Source organism: Taudactylus pleione, unplaced genomic scaffold (assembly GCF_031769625.1).
Source record: "Taudactylus pleione unplaced genomic scaffold, aTauple2 ptg000533l, whole genome shotgun sequence".
Lineage (NCBI taxonomy): Eukaryota > Metazoa > Chordata > Amphibia > Anura > Myobatrachidae > Taudactylus > Taudactylus pleione.
In genome coordinates, this window is record NW_028284935.1 from 2,750,656 (window position 1) to 2,774,904 (window position 24,249).

The window sequence follows — 24,249 nt, forward strand, 5'->3', positions numbered from 1 at the left end:
ACTGTGACACTCCAAAACACTGCAACCTGTGACACTCCAAAACACTACAACCTGTGACACTCCAAAACACTGCAACCTGTGACGCTCCAAAACACTACAACCTGTGATGCTCCAAAACACTACAACCTGTGACGCTCCAAAACACTACAACCTGTGACGCTCCAAAACACTACAAACTGTGACGCTCCAAAACACTACAACCTGTGACACTCCAAAACATTGCAACCTGTGACACTCCAAAACACTACAACCTGTGACACTCCAAAACACTACAACCTGTGACGCTCCAAAACACTACAACCTGTGACGCTCCAAAACACTACAACCTGTGACACTCCAAAACACTAAAACCTGTGACACTCCAAAACATTGCAAACTGTGACACTCCAAAACACTACAACCTGTGACACTCCAAAACACTGCAACCTGTGACACTCCAAAACACTGCAACCTGTGACACTCCAAAACACTACAACTGGTCACACTCCAAAACACTACAACCTGTGACACTCCAAAACACTACAATCTGTGACACTCCAAAACACTGCAACCTGTGACACTCCAAAACACTGCAACCTGTGACACTCCAAAACACTGCAACCTGTGACACTACAAAACACTACAACTGGTCACACTCCAAAACACTGCAATCTGTGACACTCCAAAACACTACAACCTGTTACACTCCAAAACACTACAACTGGTCACACTCCAAAACACTACAACCTGTGACACTCCAAAACACTACAATCTGTGACACTCCAAAACACTGCAACCTGTGACACTCCAAAACACTGCAACCTGTGACACTACAAAACACTACAAACTGTGACACTCCAAAACACTACAATCTGTGACACTCCAAAACACTGCAACCTGTGACACTCCAAAACACTGCAACCTGTGACACTACAAAACACTACAATCTGTGACACTCCAAAACACTGCAACCTGTGACACTCCAAAACACTGCAACCTGTGACACTACAAAACACTACAAACTGTGACACTCCAAAACACTACAACCTGTGACACTCCAAAACACTACAAACTGTGACACTCCAAAACACTGCAACCTGTGACACTCCAAAACACTGCAACCTGTGACGCTCCAAAACACTACAACCTGTGACGCTCCAAAACACTACAACCTGTGACGCTCCAAAACACTACAACCTGTGACACTCCAAAACACTAAAACCTGTGACACTCCAAAACACTGCAAACTGTGACACTCCAAAACACTACAACCTGTGACACTCCAAAACACTGCAACCTGTGACACTCCAAAACACTACAACCTGTGACACTCCAAAACACTACAACTGGTCACACTCCAAAACACTACAACCTGTGACACTCCAAAACACTACAACCTGTGACACTCCAAAACACTACAACCTGTGACACTCCAAAACACTACAATCTGTGACACTCCAAAACACTGCAACCTGTGACACTCCAAAACACTGCAACCTGTGACACTACAAAACACTACAAACTGTGACACTCCAAAACACTACAATCTGTGACACTCCAAAACACTGCAACCTGTGACACTCCAAAACACTGCAACCTGTGACACTACAAAACACTACAATCTGTGACACTCCAAAACACTGCAACCTGTGACACTCCAAAACACTGCAACCTGTGACACTACAAAACACTACAAACTGTGACACTCCAAAACACTACAACCTGTGACACTCCAAAACACTACAAACTGTGACACTCCAAAACACTGCAACCTGTGACACTCCAAAACACTGCAACCTGTGACGCTCCAAAACACTACAACCTGTGACGCTCCAAAACACTACAACCTGTGACGCTCCAAAACACTACAACCTGTGACACTCCAAAACACTAAAACCTGTGACACTCCAAAACACTGCAAACTGTGACACTCCAAAACACTACAACCTGTGACACTCCAAAACACTGCAACCTGTGACACTCCAAAACACTACAACCTGTGACACTCCAAAACACTACAACTGGTCACACTCCAAAACACTACAACCTGTGACACTCCAAAACACTACAACCTGTGACACTCCAAAACACTACAACCTGTGACACTACAAAACACTACAACCTGTGACACTCCAAAACACTGCAATCTGTGACACTCCAAAACACTACAACCTGTGACACTCCAAAACAGTGCAACTTGTGACACTACAAACCACTGCAAACTGTGACACTCCAAAACACTGCAACCTGTGACACTCCAAAACACTGCAACCTGTGACGCTCCAAAACATTACAACCTGTGACACTACAAAACACTACAACCTGTGACACTCCAAAACACTACAACCTGTGACACTACAAAACACTACAAACTGTGACACTCCAAAACACTGCAACCTGTGACACTCCAAAACACTGCAACCTGTGACGCTCCAAAACACTACAACCTGTGACGCTCCAAAACACTACAACCTGTGACGCTCCAAAACACTACATCCTGTGACGCTCCAAAACACTAAAACCTGTGACGCTCCAAAACACTACAATCTGTGACACTCTAAAACACTACAACCTGTGACACTCCAAAACAGTGTAACCTGTGACACTCCAAAACACTGCAACCTGTGACGCTCCAAAACACTGCAAACTGTGACACTCCAAAACACTACAACCTGTGACACTCCAAAACACTACAACCTGTGACACTCCAAAACACTACAACCTGTGACGCTCCAAAACACTACAACCTGTGATGCTCCAAACACTAAAACCTGTGACACTCCAAAACAGTGCAAACTGTGACACTCCAAAACACTACAACCTGTGACACTCCAAAACACTGCAACCTGTGACACTCCAAAACACTGCAACCTGTGATACTCTAAAACACTGCAACCTGTGACGCTCCAAAACACTACAACCTGTGACGCTCCAAAACACTACAACCTGTGACACTCCAAGACACTAAAACCTGTGACACTCCAAAACACTGCAAACTGTGACACTCCAAAACACTACAACTTGTGACACTCCAAAACACTGCAACCTGTGACACTCCAAAACACTGCAACCTGTGACACTCCAAAACACTACAACTGGTCACACTCCAAAACAATACAACCTGTGACACTCCAAAACACTACAACCTGTGACACTCCAAAACACTGCAACCTGTGACACTCCCAAACACTACAACCTATGACACTCCAAAACACTGCAACCTGTGACACTCCAAAACACTACAACTGGTCACACTCCAAAACACTACAACCTGTGACACTCCAAAACACTACAACCTGTGACACTACAACCTGTGACACTCCAAAACACTGCAATCTGTGACACTCCAAAACACTACAACCTGTGACACTCCAAAACACTACAACCTGTGACGCTCCAAAACACTACAACCTGTGACGCTCCAAAACACTACAACCTGTGACGCTCCAAAACACTACAACCTGTGACCCTCCAAAACACTAAAACCTGTGACACTCCAAAACACTGCAAACTGTGACACTCCAAAACACTACAACCTGTGACACTCCAAAACACTGCAACCTGTGACACTCCAAAACACTACAACCTGTGACACTCCAAAACACTACAACTGGTCACACTCCAAAACACTACAACCTGTGACACTCCAAAACACTACAACCTGTGACACTCCAAAACACTACAACCTGTGACACTACAAAACACTACAACCTGTGACACTCCAAAACACTGCAATCTGTGACACTCCAAAACACTACAACCTGTGACACTCCAAAACAGTGCAACTTGTGACACTACAAACCACTGCAAACTGTGACACTCCAAAACACTGCAACCTGTGACACTCCAAAACACTGCAACCTGTGACGCTCCAAAACATTACAACCTGTGACACTACAAAACACTACAACCTGTGACACTCCAAAACACTACAACCTGTGACACTACAAAACACTACAAACTGTGACACTCCAAAACACTGCAACCTGTGACACTCCAAAACACTGCAACCTGTGACGCTCCAAAACACTACAACCTGTGATGCTCCAAAACACTACAACCTGTGACGCTCCAAAACACTACATCCTGTGACGCTCCAAAACACTAAAACCTGTGACGCTCCAAAACACTACAATCTGTGACACTCTAAAACACTACAACCTGTGACACTCCAAAACAGTGTAACCTGTGACACTCCAAAACACTGCAACCTGTGACACTCCAAAACACTGCAAACTGTGACACTCCAAAACACTGCAACCTGTGACACTCCAAAACACTACAACCTGTGACACTCCAAAACACTACAACCTGTGACACTCCAAAACAATGCAATCTGTGACACTCCAAAACACTACAGCCTGTGACACTCCAAAACACTGCAACCTGTGACACTCCAAAACACTGCAACCTGTGACACTCCAAAACACTACAATCTGTGACACTCCAAAACACTAAAACCTGTGACACTCCAAAACACTGCAAACTGTGACACTCCAAAACACTACAATCTGTGACACTCCAAAACACTAAAACCTGTCACACTCCAAAACACTGCAAACTGTGACACTCCAAAACACTACAACCTGTGACACTCCAAAACACTGCAACCTGTGACACTCCAAAGCACTGCAAACTGTGACACTCCAAAACACTGCAACCTGTGACACTCCAAAACACTACAACCTGTGACACTCCAAAACACTGCAACCTGTGACGCTCCAAAACACTACAACCTGTGACGCTCCAAAACACTACAACCTGTGACGCTCCAAAACACTACAACCTGTGACGCTCCAAAACACTACAAACTGTGACGCTCCAAAACACTACAACCTGTGACACTCCAAAACATTGCAACCTGTGACACTCCAAAACACTACAACCTGTGACACTCCAAAACACTACAACCTGTGACACTCCAAAACACTACAACCTGTGACACTCCAAAACACTACAACCTGTGACACTCCAAAACACTACAACCTGTGACACTCCAAAACACTACAACCTGTGACACTCCAAAACACTACAACCTGTGACACTCCAAAACACTAAAACCTGTCACACTCCAAAACACTGCAAACTGTGACACTCCAAAACACTACAACCTGTGACACTCCAAAACACTGCAACCTGTGACACTCCAAAGCACTGCAAACTGTGACACTCCAAAACACTGCAACCTGTGACACTCCAAAACATTACAACCTGTGACACTCCAAAACACTGCAACCTGTGACGCTCCAAAACACTACAACCTGTGACACTCCAAAACACTACAACCTGTGACACTCCAAAACACTACAACCTGTGACACTCCAAAACACTACAACCTGTGACACTCCAAAACACTACAACTGGTCACACTCCAAAACACTACAACCTGTGACACTCCAAAACACTACAACCTGTGACACTACAAAACACTACAACCTGTGACACTCCAAAACACTGCAATCTGTGACACTCCAAAACACTACAACCTGTGACACTCCAAAACACTGCAACTTGTGACACTCCAAAACACTGCAACCTGTGACACTCCAAAACACTGCAACCTGTGACACTCCAAAACACTGCAACCTGTGACGCTCCAAAACACTACAACCTGTGACGCTCCAAAACACTACAACCTGTGACGCTCCAAAACACTACAATCTGTGACGCTCCAAAACACTAAAACTTGTGACGCTCCAAAACACTGCAAACCTGTGACGCTCCAAAACACTGCAAACTGTGACACTCCAAAACACTACAACCTGTGACACTCCAAAACACTACAACCTGTGACACTCCAAAACACTACAACCTGTGACGCTCCAAAACACTACAACCTGTGACGCTCCAAAACACTACAACCTGTGACGCTCCAAAACACTACAATCTGTGACGCTCCAAAACACTAAAACTTGTGACGCTCCAAAACACTGCAAACCTGTGACGCTCCAAAACACTGCAAACTGTGACACTCCAAAACACTACAACCTGTGACACTCCAAAACACTACAACCTGTGACACTCCAAAACACTACAACCTGTGACGCTCCAAAACACTACAACCTGTGATGCTCCAAAACACTAAAACCTGTGACACTCCAAAACAGTGCAAACTGTGACACTCCAAAACACTACAACCTGTGACACTCCAAAACACTGCAACCTGTGACACTCCAAAACACTGCAACCTGTGATACTCTAAAACACTGCAACCTGTGACGCTCCAAAACACTACAACCTGTGACGCTCCAAAACACTACAACCTGTGACACTCCAAGACACTAAAACCTGTGACACTCCAAAACACTGCAAACTGTGACACTCCAAAACACTACAACTTGTGACACTCCAAAACACTGCAACCTGTGACACTCCAAAACACTGCAACCTGTGACACTCCAAAACACTACAACTGGTCACACTCCAAAACAATACAACCTGTGACACTCCAAAACACTACAACCTGTGACACTCCAAAACACTGCAACCTGTGACACTCCCAAACACTACAACCTATGACACTCCAAAACACTGCAACCTGTGACACTCCAAAACACTACAACTGGTCACACTCCAAAACACTACAACCTGTGACACTCCAAAACACTACAACCTGTGACACTACAACCTGTGACACTCCAAAACACTGCAATCTGTGACACTCCAAAACACTACAACCTGTGACACTCCAAAACAGTGCAACTTGTGACACTACAAAACACTGCAACCTGTGAATCTCCAAAACACTGCAACCTGTGACACTCCAAAACACTGCAACCTGTGACGCTCCAAAACACTACAACCTGTGACGCTCCAAAACACTACAACCTGTGACGCTCCAAAACACTACAACCTGTGACCCTCCAAAACACTAAAACCTGTGACACTCCAAAACACTGCAAACTGTGACACTCCAAAACACTACAACCTGTGACACTCCAAAACACTGCAACCTGTGACACTCCAAAACACTACAACCTGTGACACTCCAAAACACTACAACTGGTCACACTCCAAAACACTACAACCTGTGACACTCCAAAACACTACAACCTGTGACACTCCAAAACACTACAACCTGTGACACTACAAAACACTACAACCTGTGACACTCCAAAACACTGCAATCTGTGACACTCCAAAACACTACAACCTGTGACACTCCAAAACAGTGCAACTTGTGACACTACAAACCACTGCAAACTGTGACACTCCAAAACACTGCAACCTGTGACACTCCAAAACAATGCAACCTGTGACGCTCCAAAACATTACAACCTGTGACACTACAAAACACTACAACCTGTGACACTCCAAAACACTACAACCTGTGACACTACAAAACACTACAAACTGTGACACTCCAAAACACTGCAACCTGTGACACTCCAAAACACTGCAACCTGTGACGCTCCAAAACACTACAACCTGTGATGCTCCAAAACACTACAACCTGTGACGCTCCAAAACACTACATCCTGTGACGCTCCAAAACACTAAAACCTGTGACGCTCCAAAACACTACAATCTGTGACACTCTAAAACACTACAACCTGTGACACTCCAAAACAGTGTAACCTGTGACACTCCAAAACACTACAATCTGTGACACTCCAAAACACTAAAACCTGTCACACTCCAAAACACTGCAAACTGTGACACTCCAAAACACTACAACCTGTGACACTCCAAAACACTGCAACCTGTGACACTCCAAAGCACTGCAAACTGTGACACTCCAAAACACTGCAACCTGTGACACTCCAAAACACTACAACCTGTGACACTCCAAAACACTGCAACCTGTGACGCTCCAAAACACTACAACCTGTGACGCTCCAAAACACTACAACCTGTGACGCTCCAAAACACTACAACCTGTGACGCTCCAAAACACTACAAACTGTGACGCTCCAAAACACTACAACCTGTGACACTCCAAAACATTGCAACCTGTGACACTCCAAAACACTACAACCTGTGACACTCCAAAACACTACAACCTGTGACACTCCAAAACACTACAACCTGTGACACTCCAAAACACTACAACCTGTGACACTCCAAAACACTACAACCTGTGACACTCCAAAACACTACAACCTGTGACACTCCAAAACACTACAACCTGTGACACTCCAAAACACTAAAACCTGTCACACTCCAAAACACTGCAAACTGTGACACTCCAAAACACTACAACCTGTGACACTCCAAAACACTGCAACCTGTGACACTCCAAAGCACTGCAAACTGTGACACTCCAAAACACTGCAACCTGTGACACTCCAAAACATTACAACCTGTGACACTCCAAAACACTGCAACCTGTGACGCTCCAAAACACTACAACCTGTGACACTCCAAAACACTACAACCTGTGACACTCCAAAACACTACAACCTGTGACACTCCAAAACACTACAACCTGTGACACTCCAAAACACTACAACTGGTCACACTCCAAAACACTACAACCTGTGACACTCCAAAACACTACAACCTGTGACACTACAAAACACTACAACCTGTGACACTCCAAAACACTGCAATCTGTGACACTCCAAAACACTACAACCTGTGACACTCCAAAACACTGCAACTTGTGACACTCCAAAACACTGCAACCTGTGACACTCCAAAACACTGCAACCTGTGACACTCCAAAACACTGCAACCTGTGACGCTCCAAAACACTACAACCTGTGACGCTCCAAAACACTACAACCTGTGACGCTCCAAAACACTACAATCTGTGACGCTCCAAAACACTAAAACTTGTGACGCTCCAAAACACTGCAAACCTGTGACGCTCCAAAACACTGCAAACTGTGACACTCCAAAACACTACAACCTGTGACACTCCAAAACACTACAACCTGTGACACTCCAAAACACTACAACCTGTGACGCTCCAAAACACTACAACCTGTGACGCTCCAAAACACTACAACCTGTGACGCTCCAAAACACTACAATCTGTGACGCTCCAAAACACTAAAACTTGTGACGCTCCAAAACACTGCAAACCTGTGACGCTCCAAAACACTGCAAACTGTGACACTCCAAAACACTACAACCTGTGACACTCCAAAACACTACAACCTGTGACACTCCAAAACACTACAACCTGTGACGCTCCAAAACACTACAACCTGTGATGCTCCAAAACACTAAAACCTGTGACACTCCAAAACAGTGCAAACTGTGACACTCCAAAACACTACAACCTGTGACACTCCAAAACACTGCAACCTGTGACACTCCAAAACACTGCAACCTGTGATACTCTAAAACACTGCAACCTGTGACGCTCCAAAACACTACAACCTGTGACGCTCCAAAACACTACAACCTGTGACACTCCAAGACACTAAAACCTGTGACACTCCAAAACACTGCAAACTGTGACACTCCAAAACACTACAACTTGTGACACTCCAAAACACTGCAACCTGTGACACTCCAAAACACTGCAACCTGTGACACTCCAAAACACTACAACTGGTCACACTCCAAAACAATACAACCTGTGACACTCCAAAACACTACAACCTGTGACACTCCAAAACACTGCAACCTGTGACACTCCCAAACACTACAACCTATGACACTCCAAAACACTGCAACCTGTGACACTCCAAAACACTACAACTGGTCACACTCCAAAACACTACAACCTGTGACACTCCAAAACACTACAACCTGTGACACTACAACCTGTGACACTCCAAAACACTGCAATCTGTGACACTCCAAAACACTACAACCTGTGACACTCCAAAACAGTGCAACTTGTGACACTACAAAACACTGCAACCTGTGAATCTCCAAAACACTGCAACCTGTGACACTCCAAAACACTGCAACCTGTGACGCTCCAAAACACTACAACCTGTGACGCTCCAAAACACTACAACCTGTGACGCTCCAAAACACTACAACCTGTGACCCTCCAAAACACTAAAACCTGTGACACTCCAAAACACTGCAAACTGTGACACTCCAAAACACTACAACCTGTGACACTCCAAAACACTGCAACCTGTGACACTCCAAAACACTACAACCTGTGACACTCCAAAACACTACAACTGGTCACACTCCAAAACACTACAACCTGTGACACTCCAAAACACTACAACCTGTGACACTCCAAAACACTACAACCTGTGACACTACAAAACACTACAACCTGTGACACTCCAAAACACTGCAATCTGTGACACTCCAAAACACTACAACCTGTGACACTCCAAAACAGTGCAACTTGTGACACTACAAACCACTGCAAACTGTGACACTCCAAAACACTGCAACCTGTGACACTCCAAAACAATGCAACCTGTGACGCTCCAAAACATTACAACCTGTGACACTACAAAACACTACAACCTGTGACACTCCAAAACACTACAACCTGTGACACTACAAAACACTACAAACTGTGACACTCCAAAACACTGCAACCTGTGACACTCCAAAACACTGCAACCTGTGACGCTCCAAAACACTACAACCTGTGATGCTCCAAAACACTACAATCTGTGACGCTCCAAAACACTACATCCTGTGACGCTCCAAAACACTAAAACCTGTGACGCTCCAAAACACTACAATCTGTGACACTCTAAAACACTACAACCTGTGACACTCCAAAACAGTGTAACCTGTGACACTCCAAAACACTGCAACCTGTGACACTCCAAAAAACTGCAAACTGTGACACTCCAAAACACTGCAACCTGTGACACTCCAAAACACTACAACCTGTGACACTCCAAAACACTACAACCTGTGACACTCCAAAACAATGCAATCTGTGACACTCCAAAACACTACAGCCTGTGACACTCCAAAACACTGCAACCTGTGACACTCCAAAACACTGCAACCTGTGACACTCCAAAACACTACAATCTGTGACACTCCAAAACACTAAAACCTGTGACACTCCAAAACACTGCAAACTGTGACACTCCAAAACACTACAATCTGTGACACTCCAAAACACTAAAACCTGTCACACTCCAAAACACTGCAAACTGTGACACTCCAAAACACTAAAACTTGTGACGCTCCAAAACACTGCAAACCTGTGACGCTCCAAAACACTGCAAACTGTGACACTCCAAAACACTACAACCTGTGACACTCCAAAACACTACAACCTGTGACACTCCAAAACACTACAACCTGTGACGCTCCAAAACACTACAACCTGTGATGCTCCAAACACTAAAACCTGTGACACTCCAAAACAGTGCAAACTGTGACACTCCAAAACACTACAACCTGTGACACTCCAAAACACTGCAACCTGTGACACTCCAAAACACTGCAACCTGTGATACTCTAAAACACTGCAACCTGTGACGCTCCAAAACACTACAACCTGTGACGCTCCAAAACACTACAACCTGTGACACTCCAAGACACTAAAACCTGTGACACTCCAAAACACTGCAAACTGTGACACTCCAAAACACTACAACTTGTGACACTCCAAAACACTGCAACCTGTGACACTCCAAAACACTGCAACCTGTGACACTCCAAAACACTACAACTGGTCACACTCCAAAACAATACAACCTGTGACACTCCAAAACACTACAACCTGTGACACTCCAAAACACTGCAACCTGTGACACTCCCAAACACTACAACCTATGACACTCCAAAACACTGCAACCTGTGACACTCCAAAACACTACAACTGGTCACACTCCAAAACACTACAACCTGTGACACTCCAAAACACTACAACCTGTGACACTACAACCTGTGACACTCCAAAACACTGCAATCTGTGACACTCCAAAACACTACAACCTGTGACACTCCAAAACACTACAACCTGTGACGCTCCAAAACACTACAACCTGTGACGCTCCAAAACACTACAACCTGTGACGCTCCAAAACACTACAACCTGTGACCCTCCAAAACACTAAAACCTGTGACACTCCAAAACACTGCAAACTGTGACACTCCAAAACACTACAACCTGTGACACTCCAAAACACTGCAACCTGTGACACTCCAAAACACTACAACCTGTGACACTCCAAAACACTACAACTGGTCACACTCCAAAACACTACAACCTGTGACACTCCAAAACACTACAACCTGTGACACTCCAAAACACTACAACCTGTGACACTACAAAACACTACAACCTGTGACACTCCAAAACACTGCAATCTGTGACACTCCAAAACACTACAACCTGTGACACTCCAAAACAGTGCAACTTGTGACACTACAAACCACTGCAAACTGTGACACTCCAAAACACTGCAACCTGTGACACTCCAAAACACTGCAACCTGTGACGCTCCAAAACATTACAACCTGTGACACTACAAAACACTACAACCTGTGACACTCCAAAACACTACAACCTGTGACACTACAAAACACTACAAACTGTGACACTCCAAAACACTGCAACCTGTGACACTCCAAAACACTGCAACCTGTGACGCTCCAAAACACTACAACCTGTGATGCTCCAAAACACTACAACCTGTGACGCTCCAAAACACTACATCCTGTGACGCTCCAAAACACTAAAACCTGTGACGCTCCAAAACACTACAATCTGTGACACTCTAAAACACTACAACCTGTGACACTCCAAAACAGTGTAACCTGTGACACTCCAAAACACTGCAACCTGTGACACTCCAAAACACTGCAAACTGTGACACTCCAAAACACTGCACCCTGTGACACTCCAAAACACTACAACCTGTGACACTCCAAAACACTACAACCTGTGACACTCCAAAACAATGCAATCTGTGACACTCCAAAACACTACAGCCTGTGACACTCCAAAACACTGCAACCTGTGACACTCCAAAACACTGCAACCTGTGACACTCCAAAACACTACAATCTGTGACACTCCAAAACACTAAAACCTGTGACACTCCAAAACACTGCAAACTGTGACACTCCAAAACACTACAATCTGTGACACTCCAAAACACTAAAACCTGTCACACTCCAAAACACTGCAAACTGTGACACTCCAAAACACTACAACCTGTGACACTCCAAAACACTGCAACCTGTGACACTCCAAAGCACTGCAAACTGTGACACTCCAAAACACTGCAACCTGTGACACTCCAAAACACTACAACCTGTGACACTCCAAAACACTGCAACCTGTGACGCTCCAAAACACTACAACCTGTGACGCTCCAAAACACTACAACCTGTGACGCTCCAAAACACTACAACCTGTGACGCTCCAAAACACTACAAACTGTGACGCTCCAAAACACTACAACCTGTGATGCTCCAAAACACTAAAACCTGTGACACTCCAAAACAGTGCAAACTGTGACACTCCAAAACACTACAACCTGTGACACTCCAAAACACTGCAACCTGTGACACTCCAAAACACTGCAACCTGTGATACTCTAAAACACTGCAACCTGTGACGCTCCAAAACACTACAACCTGTGACGCTCCAAAACACTACAACCTGTGACACTCCAAGACACTAAAACCTGTGACACTCCAAAACACTGCAAACTGTGACACTCCAAAACACTACAACTTGTGACACTCCAAAACACTGCAACCTGTGACACTCCAAAACACTGCAACCTGTGACACTCCAAAACACTACAACTGGTCACACTCCAAAACAATACAACCTGTGACACTCCAAAACACTACAACCTGTGACACTCCAAAACACTGCAACCTGTGACACTCCCAAACACTACAACCTATGACACTCCAAAACACTGCAACCTGTGACACTCCAAAACACTACAACTGGTCACACTCCAAAACACTACAACCTGTGACACTCCAAAACACTACAACCTGTGACACTACAACCTGTGACACTCCAAAACACTGCAATCTGTGACACTCCAAAACACTACAACCTGTGACACTCCAAAACAGTGCAACTTGTGACACTACAAAACACTGCAACCTGTGAATCTCCAAAACACTGCAACCTGTGACACTCCAAAACACTGCAACCTGTGACGCTCCAAAACACTACAACCTGTGACGCTCCAAAACACTACAACCTGTGACGCTCCAAAACACTACAACCTGTGACCCTCCAAAACACTAAAACCTGTGACACTCCAAAACACTGCAAACTGTGACACTCCAAAACACTACAACCTGTGACACTCCAAAACACTGCAACCTGTGACACTCCAAAACACTACAACCTGTGACACTCCAAAACACTACAACTGGTCACACTCCAAAACACTACAACCTGTGACACTCCAAAACACTACAACCTGTGACACTCCAAAACACTACAACCTGTGACACTACAAAACACTACAACCTGTGACACTCCAAAACACTGCAATCTGTGACACTCCAAAACACTACAACCTGTGACACTCCAAAACAGTGCAACTTGTGACACTACAAACCACTGCAAACTGTGACACTCCAAAACACTGCAACCTGTGACACTCCAAAACAATGCAACCTGTGACGCTCCAAAACATTACAACCTGTGACACTACAAAACACTACAACCTGTGACACTCCAAAACACTACAACCTGTGACACTACAAAACACTACAAACTGTGACACTCCAAAACACTGCAACCTGTGACACTCCAAAACACTGCAACCTGTGACGCTCCAAAACACTACAACCTGTGATGCTCCAAAACACTACAACCTGTGACGCTCCAAAACACTACATCCTGTGACGCTCCAAAACACTAAAACCTGTGACGCTCCAAAACACTACAATCTGTGACACTCTAAAACACTACAACCTGTGACACTCCAAAACAGTGTAACCTGTGACACTCCAAAACACTGCAACCTGTGACACTCCAAAAAACTGCAAACTGTGACACTCCAAAACACTGCAACCTGTGACACTCCAAAACACTACAACCTGTGACACTCCAAAACACTACAACCTGTGACACTCCAAAACAATGCAATCTGTGACACTCCAAAACACTACAGCCTGTGACACTCCAAAACACTGCAACCTGTGACACTCCAAAACACTGCAACCTGTGACACTCCAAAACACTACAATCTGTGACACTCCAAAACACTAAAACCTGTGACACTCCAAAACACTGCAAACTGTGACACTCCAAAACACTACAATCTGTGACACTCCAAAACACTAAAACCTGTCACACTCCAAAACACTGCAAACTGTGACACTCCAAAACACTAAAACTTGTGACGCTCCAAAACACTGCAAACCTGTGACGCTCCAAAACACTGCAAACTGTGACACTCCAAAACACTACAACCTGTGACACTCCAAAACACTACAACCTGTGACACTCCAAAACACTACAACCTGTGACGCTCCAAAACACTACAACCTGTGATGCTCCAAACACTAAAACCTGTGACACTCCAAAACAGTGCAAACTGTGACACTCCAAAACACTACAACCTGTGACACTCCAAAACACTGCAACCTGTGACACTCCAAAACACTGCAACCTGTGATACTCTAAAACACTGCAACCTGTGACGCTCCAAAACACTACAACCTGTGACGCTCCAAAACACTACAACCTGTGACACTCCAAGACACTAAAACCTGTGACACTCCAAAACACTGCAAACTGTGACACTCCAAAACACTACAACTTGTGACACTCCAAAACACTGCAACCTGTGACACTCCAAAACACTGCAACCTGTGACACTCCAAAACACTACAACTGGTCACACTCCAAAACAATACAACCTGTGACACTCCAAAACACTACAACCTGTGACACTCCAAAACACTGCAACCTGTGACACTCCCAAACACTACAACCTATGACACTCCAAAACACTGCAACCTGTGACACTCCAAAACACTACAACTGGTCACACTCCAAAACACTACAACCTGTGACACTCCAAAACACTACAACCTGTGACACTACAACCTGTGACACTCCAAAACACTGCAATCTGTGACACTCCAAAACACTACAACCTGTGACACTCCAAAACACTACAACCTGTGACGCTCCAAAACACTACAACCTGTGACGCTCCAAAACACTACAACCTGTGACGCTCCAAAACACTACAACCTGTGACCCTCCAAAACACTAAAACCTGTGACACTCCAAAACACTGCAAACTGTGACACTCCAAAACACTACAACCTGTGACACTCCAAAACACTGCAACCTGTGACACTCCAAAACACTACAACCTGTGACACTCCAAAACACTACAACTGGTCACACTCCAAAACACTACAACCTGTGACACTCCAAAACACTACAACCTGTGACACTCCAAAACACTACAACCTGTGACACTACAAAACACTACAACCTGTGACACTCCAAAACACTGCAATCTGTGACACTCCAAAACACTACAACCTGTGACACTCCAAAACAGTGCAACTTGTGACACTACAAACCACTGCAAACTGTGACACTCCAAAACACTGCAACCTGTGACACTCCAAAACACTGCAACCTGTGACGCTCCAAAACATTACAACCTGTGACACTACAAAACACTACAACCTGTGACACTCCAAAACACTACAACCTGTGACACTACAAAACACTACAAACTGTGACACTCCAAAACACTGCAACCTGTGACACTCCAAAACACTGCAACCTGTGACGCTCCAAAACACTACAACCTGTGATGCTCCAAAACACTACAACCTGTGACGCTCCAAAACACTACATCCTGTGACGCTCCAAAACACTAAAACCTGTGACGCTCCAAAACACTACAATCTGTGACACTCTAAAACACTACAACCTGTGACACTCCAAAACAGTGTAACCTGTGACACTCCAAAACACTGCAACCTGTGACACTCCAAAACACTGCAAACTGTGACACTCCAAAACACTGCAACCTGTGACACTCCAAAACACTACAACCTGTGACACTCCAAAACACTACAACCTGTGACACTCCAAAACAATGCAATCTGTGACACTCCAAAACACTACAGCCTGTGACACTCCAAAACACTGCAACCTGTGACACTCCAAAACACTGCAACCTGTGACACTCCAAAACACTACAATCTGTGACACTCCAAAACACTAAAACCTGTGACACTCCAAAACACTGCAAACTGTGACACTCCAAAACACTACAATCTGTGACACTCCAAAACACTAAAACCTGTCACACTCCAAAACACTGCAAACTGTGACACTCCAAAACACTACAACCTGTGACACTCCAAAACACTGCAACCTGTGACACTCCAAAGCACTGCAAACTGTGACACTCCAAAACACTGCAACCTGTGACACTCCAAAACACTACAACCTGTGACACTCCAAAACACTGCAACCTGTGACGCTCCAAAACACTACAACCTGTGACGCTCCAAAACACTACAACCTGTGACGCTCCAAAACACTACAACCTGTGACGCTCCAAAACACTACAAACTGTGACGCTCCAAAACACTACAACCTGTGACACTCCAAAACATTGCAACCTGTGACACTCCAAAACACTACAACCTGTGACACTCCAAAACACTACAACCTGTGACACTCCAAAACACTACAACCTGTGACACTCCAAAACACTACAACCTGTGACACTCCAAAACACTACAACCTGTGACACTCCAAAACACTACAACCTGTGACACTCCAAAACACTACAACCTGTGACACTCCAAAACACTAAAACCTGTCACACTCCAAAACACTGCAAACTGTGACACTCCAAAACACTACAACCTGTGACACTCCAAAACACTGCAACCTGTGACACTCCAAAGCACTGCAAACTGTGACACTCCAAAACACTGCAACCTGTGACACTCCAAAACATTACAACCTGTGACACTCCAAAACACTGCAACCTGTGACGCTCCAAAACACTACAACCTGTGACACTCCAAAACACTACAACCTGTGACACTCCAAAACACTACAACCTGTGAAACTCCAAAACACTACAACCTGTGACACTCCAAAACACTACAACTGGTCACACTCCAAAACACTACAACCTGTGACACTCCAAAACACTACAACCTGTGACACTACAAAACACTACAACCTGTGACACTCCAAAACACTGCAATCTGTGACACTCCAAAACACTACAACCTGTGACACTCCAAAACACTGCAACTTGTGACACTCCAAAACACTGCAACCTGTGACACTCCAAAACACTGCAACCTGTGACACTCCAAAACACTGCAACCTGTGACGCTCCAAAACACTACAACCTGTGACGCTCCAAAACACTACAACCTGTGACGCTCCAAAACACTACAATCTGTGACGCTCCAAAACACTAAAACTTGTGACGCTCCAAAACACTGCAAACCTGTGACGCTCCAAAACACTGCAAACTGTGACACTCCAAAACACTACAACCTGTGACACTCCAAAACACTACAACCTGTGACACTCCAAAACACTACAACCTGTGACGCTCCAAAACACTACAACCTGTGATGCTCCAAAACACTAAAACCTGTGACACTCCAAAACAGTGCAAACTGTGACACTCCAAAACACTACAACCTGTGACACTCCAAAACACTGCAACCTGTGACACTCCAAAACACTGCAACCTGTGATACTCTAAAACACTGCAACCTGTGACGCTCCAAAACACTACAACCTGTGACGCTCCAAAACACTACAACCTGTGACACTCCAAGACACTAAAACCTGTGACACTCCAAAACACTGCAAACTGTGACACTCCAAAACACTACAACTTGTGACACTCCAAAACACTGCAACCTGTGACACTCCAAAACACTGCAACCTGTGACACTCCAAAACACTACAACTGGTCACACTCCAAAACAATACAACCTGTGACACTCCAAAACACTACAACCTGTGACACTCCAAAACACTGCAACCTGTGACACTCCCAAACACTACAACCTATGACACTCCAAAACACTGCAACCTGTGACACTCCAAAACACTACAACTGGTCACACTCCAAAACACTACAACCTGTGACACTCCAAAACACTACAACCTGTGACACTACAACCTGTGACACTCCAAAACACTGCAATCTGTGACACTCCAAAACACTACAACCTGTGACACTCCAAAACAGTGCAACTTGTGACACTACAAAACACTGCAACCTGTGAATCTCCAAAACACTGCAACCTGTGACACTCCAAAACACTGCAACCTGTGACGCTCCAAAACACTACAACCTGTGACGCTCCAAAACACTACAACCTGTGACGCTCCAAAACACTACAACCTGTGACCCTCCAAAACACTAAAACCTGTGACACTCCAAAACACTGCAAACTGTGACACTCCAAAACACTACAACCTGTGACACTCCAAAACACTGCAACCTGTGACACTCCAAAACACTACAACCTGTGACACTCCAAAACACTACAACTGGTCACACTCCAAAACACTACAACCTGTGACACTCCAAAACACTACAACCTGTGACACTCCAAAACACTACAACCTGTGACACTACAAAACACTACAACCTGTGACACTCCAAAACACTGCAATCTGTGACACTCCAAAACACTACAACCTGTGACACTCCAAAACAGTGCAACTTGTGACACTACAAACCACTGCAAACTGTGACACTCCAAAACACTGCAACCTGTGACACTCCAAAACACTGCAACCTGTGACGCTCCAAAACATTACAACCTGTGACACTACAAAACACTACAACCTGTGACACTCCAAAACACTACAACCTGTGACACTACAAAACACTACAAACTGTGACACTCCAAAACACTGCAACCTGTGACACTCCAAAACACTGCAACCTGTGACGCTCCAAAACACTACAACCTGTGATGCTCCAAAACACTACAACCTGTGACGCTCCAAAACACTACATCCTGTGACGCTCCAAAACACTAAAACCTGTGACGCTCCAAAACACTACAATCTGTGACACTCTAAAACACTACAACCTGTGACACTCCAAAACAGTGTAACCTGTGACACTCCAAAACACTGCAACCTGTGACACTCCAAAAAACTGCAAACTGTGACACTCCAAAACACTGCAACCTGTGACACTCCAAAACACTACAACCTGTGACACTCCAAAACACTACAACCTGTGACACTCCAAAACAATGCAATCTGTGACACTCCAAAACACTACAGCCTGTGACACTCCAAAACACTGCAACCTGTGACACTCCAAAACACTGCAACCTGTGACACTCCAAAACACTACAATCTGTGACACTCCAAAACACTAAAACCTGTGACACTCCAAAACACTGCAAACTGTGACACTCCAAAACACTACAATCTGTGACACTCCAAAACACTAAAACCTGTCACACTCCAAAACACTGCAAACTGTGACACTCCAAAACACTACAACCTGTGACACTCCAAAACACTGCAACCTGTGACACTCCAAAGCACTGCAAACTGTGACACTCCAAAACACTGCAACCTGTGACACTCCAAAACACTACAACCTGTGACACTCCAAAACACTGCAACCTGTGACGCTCCAAAACACTACAACCTGTGACGCTCCAAAACACTACAACCTGTGACGCTCCAAAACACTACAAACTGTGACGCTCCAAAACACTACAACCTGTGACACTCCAAAACATTGCAACCTGTGACACTCCAAAACACTACAACCTGTGACACTCCAAAACACTACAACCTGTGACACTCCAAAACACTACAACCTGTGACACTCCAAAACACTACAACCTGTGACACTCCAAAACACTACAACCTGTGACACTCCAAAACACTACAACCTGTGACACTCCAAAACACTACAACCTGTGACACTCCAAAACACTAAAACCTGTCACACTCCAAAACACTGCAAACTGTGACACTCCAAAACACTACAACCTGTGACACTCCAAAACACTGCAACCTGTGACACTCCAAAGCACTGCAAACTGTGACACTCCAAAACACTGCAACCTGTGACACTCCAAAACACTACAACCTGTGACACTCCAAAACACTGCAACCTGTGACGCTCCAAAACACTACAACCTGTGACGCTCCAAAACACTACAACCTGTGACACTCCAAAACACTACAAACTGTGACACTCCAAAACACTAAAACCTGTGACACTCCAAAACACTGCAACCTGTGACACTCCAAAACACTACAACTGGTCACACTCCAAAACAATACAACCTGTGACACTCCAAAACACTACAACCTGTGACACTCCAAAACACTGCAACATGTGACACTCCAAAACACTACAACCTATGACACTCCAAAACACTACAACCTGTGACACTCCAAAACACTACAACTGGTCACACTCCAAAACACTACAACCTGTGACACTCCAAAACACTGCAACCTGTGACACTCCAAAACAATGCAACCTGTGACGCTCCAAAACATTACAACCTGTGACACTACAAAACACTACAACCTGTGACACTCCAAAACACTACAACCTGTGACACTACAAAACACTACAAACTGTGACACTCCAAAACACTGCAACCTGTGACACTCCAAAACACTGCAACCTGTGACGCTCCAAAACACTACAACCTGTGATGCTCCAAAACACTACAACCTGTGACGCTCCAAAACACTACATCCTGTGACGCTCCAAAACACTAAAACCTGTGACGCTCCAAAACACTACAATCTGTGACACTCTAAAACACTACAACCTGTGACACTCCAAAACAGTGTAACCTGTGACACTCCAAAACACTACAACCTGTGACACTCCAAAACACTGCAACCTGTGACACTCCAAAACACTGCAACCTGTGATACTCTAAAACACTGCAACCTGTGACGCTCCAAAACACTACAACCTGTGACGCTCCAAAACACTACAACCTGTGACACTCCAAGACACTAAAACCTGTGACACTCCAAAACACTGCAAACTGTGACACTCCAAAACACTACAACTTGTGACACTCCAAAACACTGCAACCTGTGACACTCCAAAACACTGCAACCTGTGACACTCCAAAACACTACAACTGGTCACACTCCAAAACAATACAACCTGTGACACTCCAAAACACTACAACCTGTGACACTCCAAAACACTGCAACCTGTGACACTCCCAAACACTACAACCTATGACACTCCAAAACACTGCAACCTGTGACACTCCAAAACACTACAACTGGTCACACTCCAAAACACTACAACCTGTGACACTCCAAAACACTACAACCTGTGACACTACAACCTGTGACACTCCAAAACACTGCAATCTGTGACACTCCAAAACACTACAACCTGTGACACTCCAAAACAGTGCAACTTGTGACACTACAAAACACTGCAACCTGTGAATCTCCAAAACACTGCAACCTGTGACACTCCAAAACACTGCAACCTGTGACGCTCCAAAACACTACAACCTGTGACGCTCCAAAACACTACAACCTGTGACGCTCCAAAACACTACAACCTGTGACCCTCCAAAACACTAAAACCTGTGACACTCCAAAACACTGCAAACTGTGACACTCCAAAACACTACAACCTGTGACACTCCAAAACACTGCAACCTGTGACACTCCAAAACACTACAACCTGTGACACTCCAAAACACTACAACTGGTCACACTCCAAAACACTACAACCTGTGACACTCCAAAACACTACAACCTGTGACACTCCAAAACACTACAACCTGTGACACTACAAAACACTACAACCTGTGACACTCCAAAACACTGCAATCTGTGACACTCCAAAACACTACAACCTGTGACACTCCAAAACAGTGCAACTTGTGACACTACAAACCACTGCAAACTGTGACACTCCAAAACACTGCAACCTGTGACACTCCAAAACAATGCAACCTGTGACGCTCCAAAACATTACAACCTGTGACACTACAAAACACTACAACCTGTGACACTCCAAAACACTACAACCTGTGACACTACAAAACACTACAAACTGTGACACTCCAAAACACTGCAACCTGTGACACTCCAAAACACTGCAACCTGTGACGCTCCAAAACACTACAACCTGTGATGCTCCAAAACACTACAACCTGTGACGCTCCAAAACACTACATCCTGTGACGCTCCAAAACACTAAAACCTGTGACGCTCCAAAACACTACAATCTGTGACACTCTAAAACACTACAACCTGTGACACTCCAAAACAGTGTAACCTGTGACACTCCAAAACACTGCAACCTGTGACACTCCAAAAAACTGCAAACTGTGACACTCCAAAACACTGCAACCTGTGACACTCCAAAACACTACAACCTGTGACACTCCAAAACACTACAACCTGTGACACTCCAAAACAATGCAATCTGTGACACTCCAAAACACTACAGCCTGTGACACTCCAAAACACTGCAACCTGTGACACTCCAAAACACTGCAACCTGTGACACTCCAAAACACTACAATCTGTGACACTCCAAAACACTAAAACCTGTGACACTCCAAAACACTGCAAACTGTGACACTCCAAAACACTACAATCTGTGACACTCCAAAACACTAAAACCTGTCACACTCCAAAACACTGCAAACTGTGACACTCCAAAACACTAAAACTTGTGACGCTCCAAAACACTGCAAACCTGTGACGCTCCAAAACACTGCAAACTGTGACACTCCAAAACACTACAACCTGTGACACTCCAAAACACTACAACCTGTGACACTCCAAAACACTACAACCTGTGACGCTCCAAAACACTACAACCTGTGATGCTCCAAACACTAAAACCTGTGACACTCCAAAACAGTGCAAACTGTGACACTCCAAAACACTACAACCTGTGACACTCCAAAACACTGCAACCTGTGACACTCCAAAACACTGCAACCTGTGATACTCTAAAACACTGCAACCTGTGACGCTCCAAAACACTACAACCTGTGACGCTCCAAAACACTACAACCTGTGACACTCCAAGACACTAAAACCTGTGACACTCCAAAACACTGCAAACTGTGACACTCCAAAACACTACAACTTGTGACACTCCAAAACACTGCAACCTGTGACACTCCAAAACACTGCAACCTGTGACACTCCAAAACACTACAACTGGTCACACTCCAAAACAATACAACCTGTGACACTCCAAAACACTACAACCTGTGACACTCCAAAACACTGCAACCTGTGACACTCCCAAACACTACAACCTATGACACTCCAAAACACTGCAACCTGTGACACTCCAAAACACTACAACTGGTCACACTCCAAAACACTACAACCTGTGACACTCCAAAACACTACAA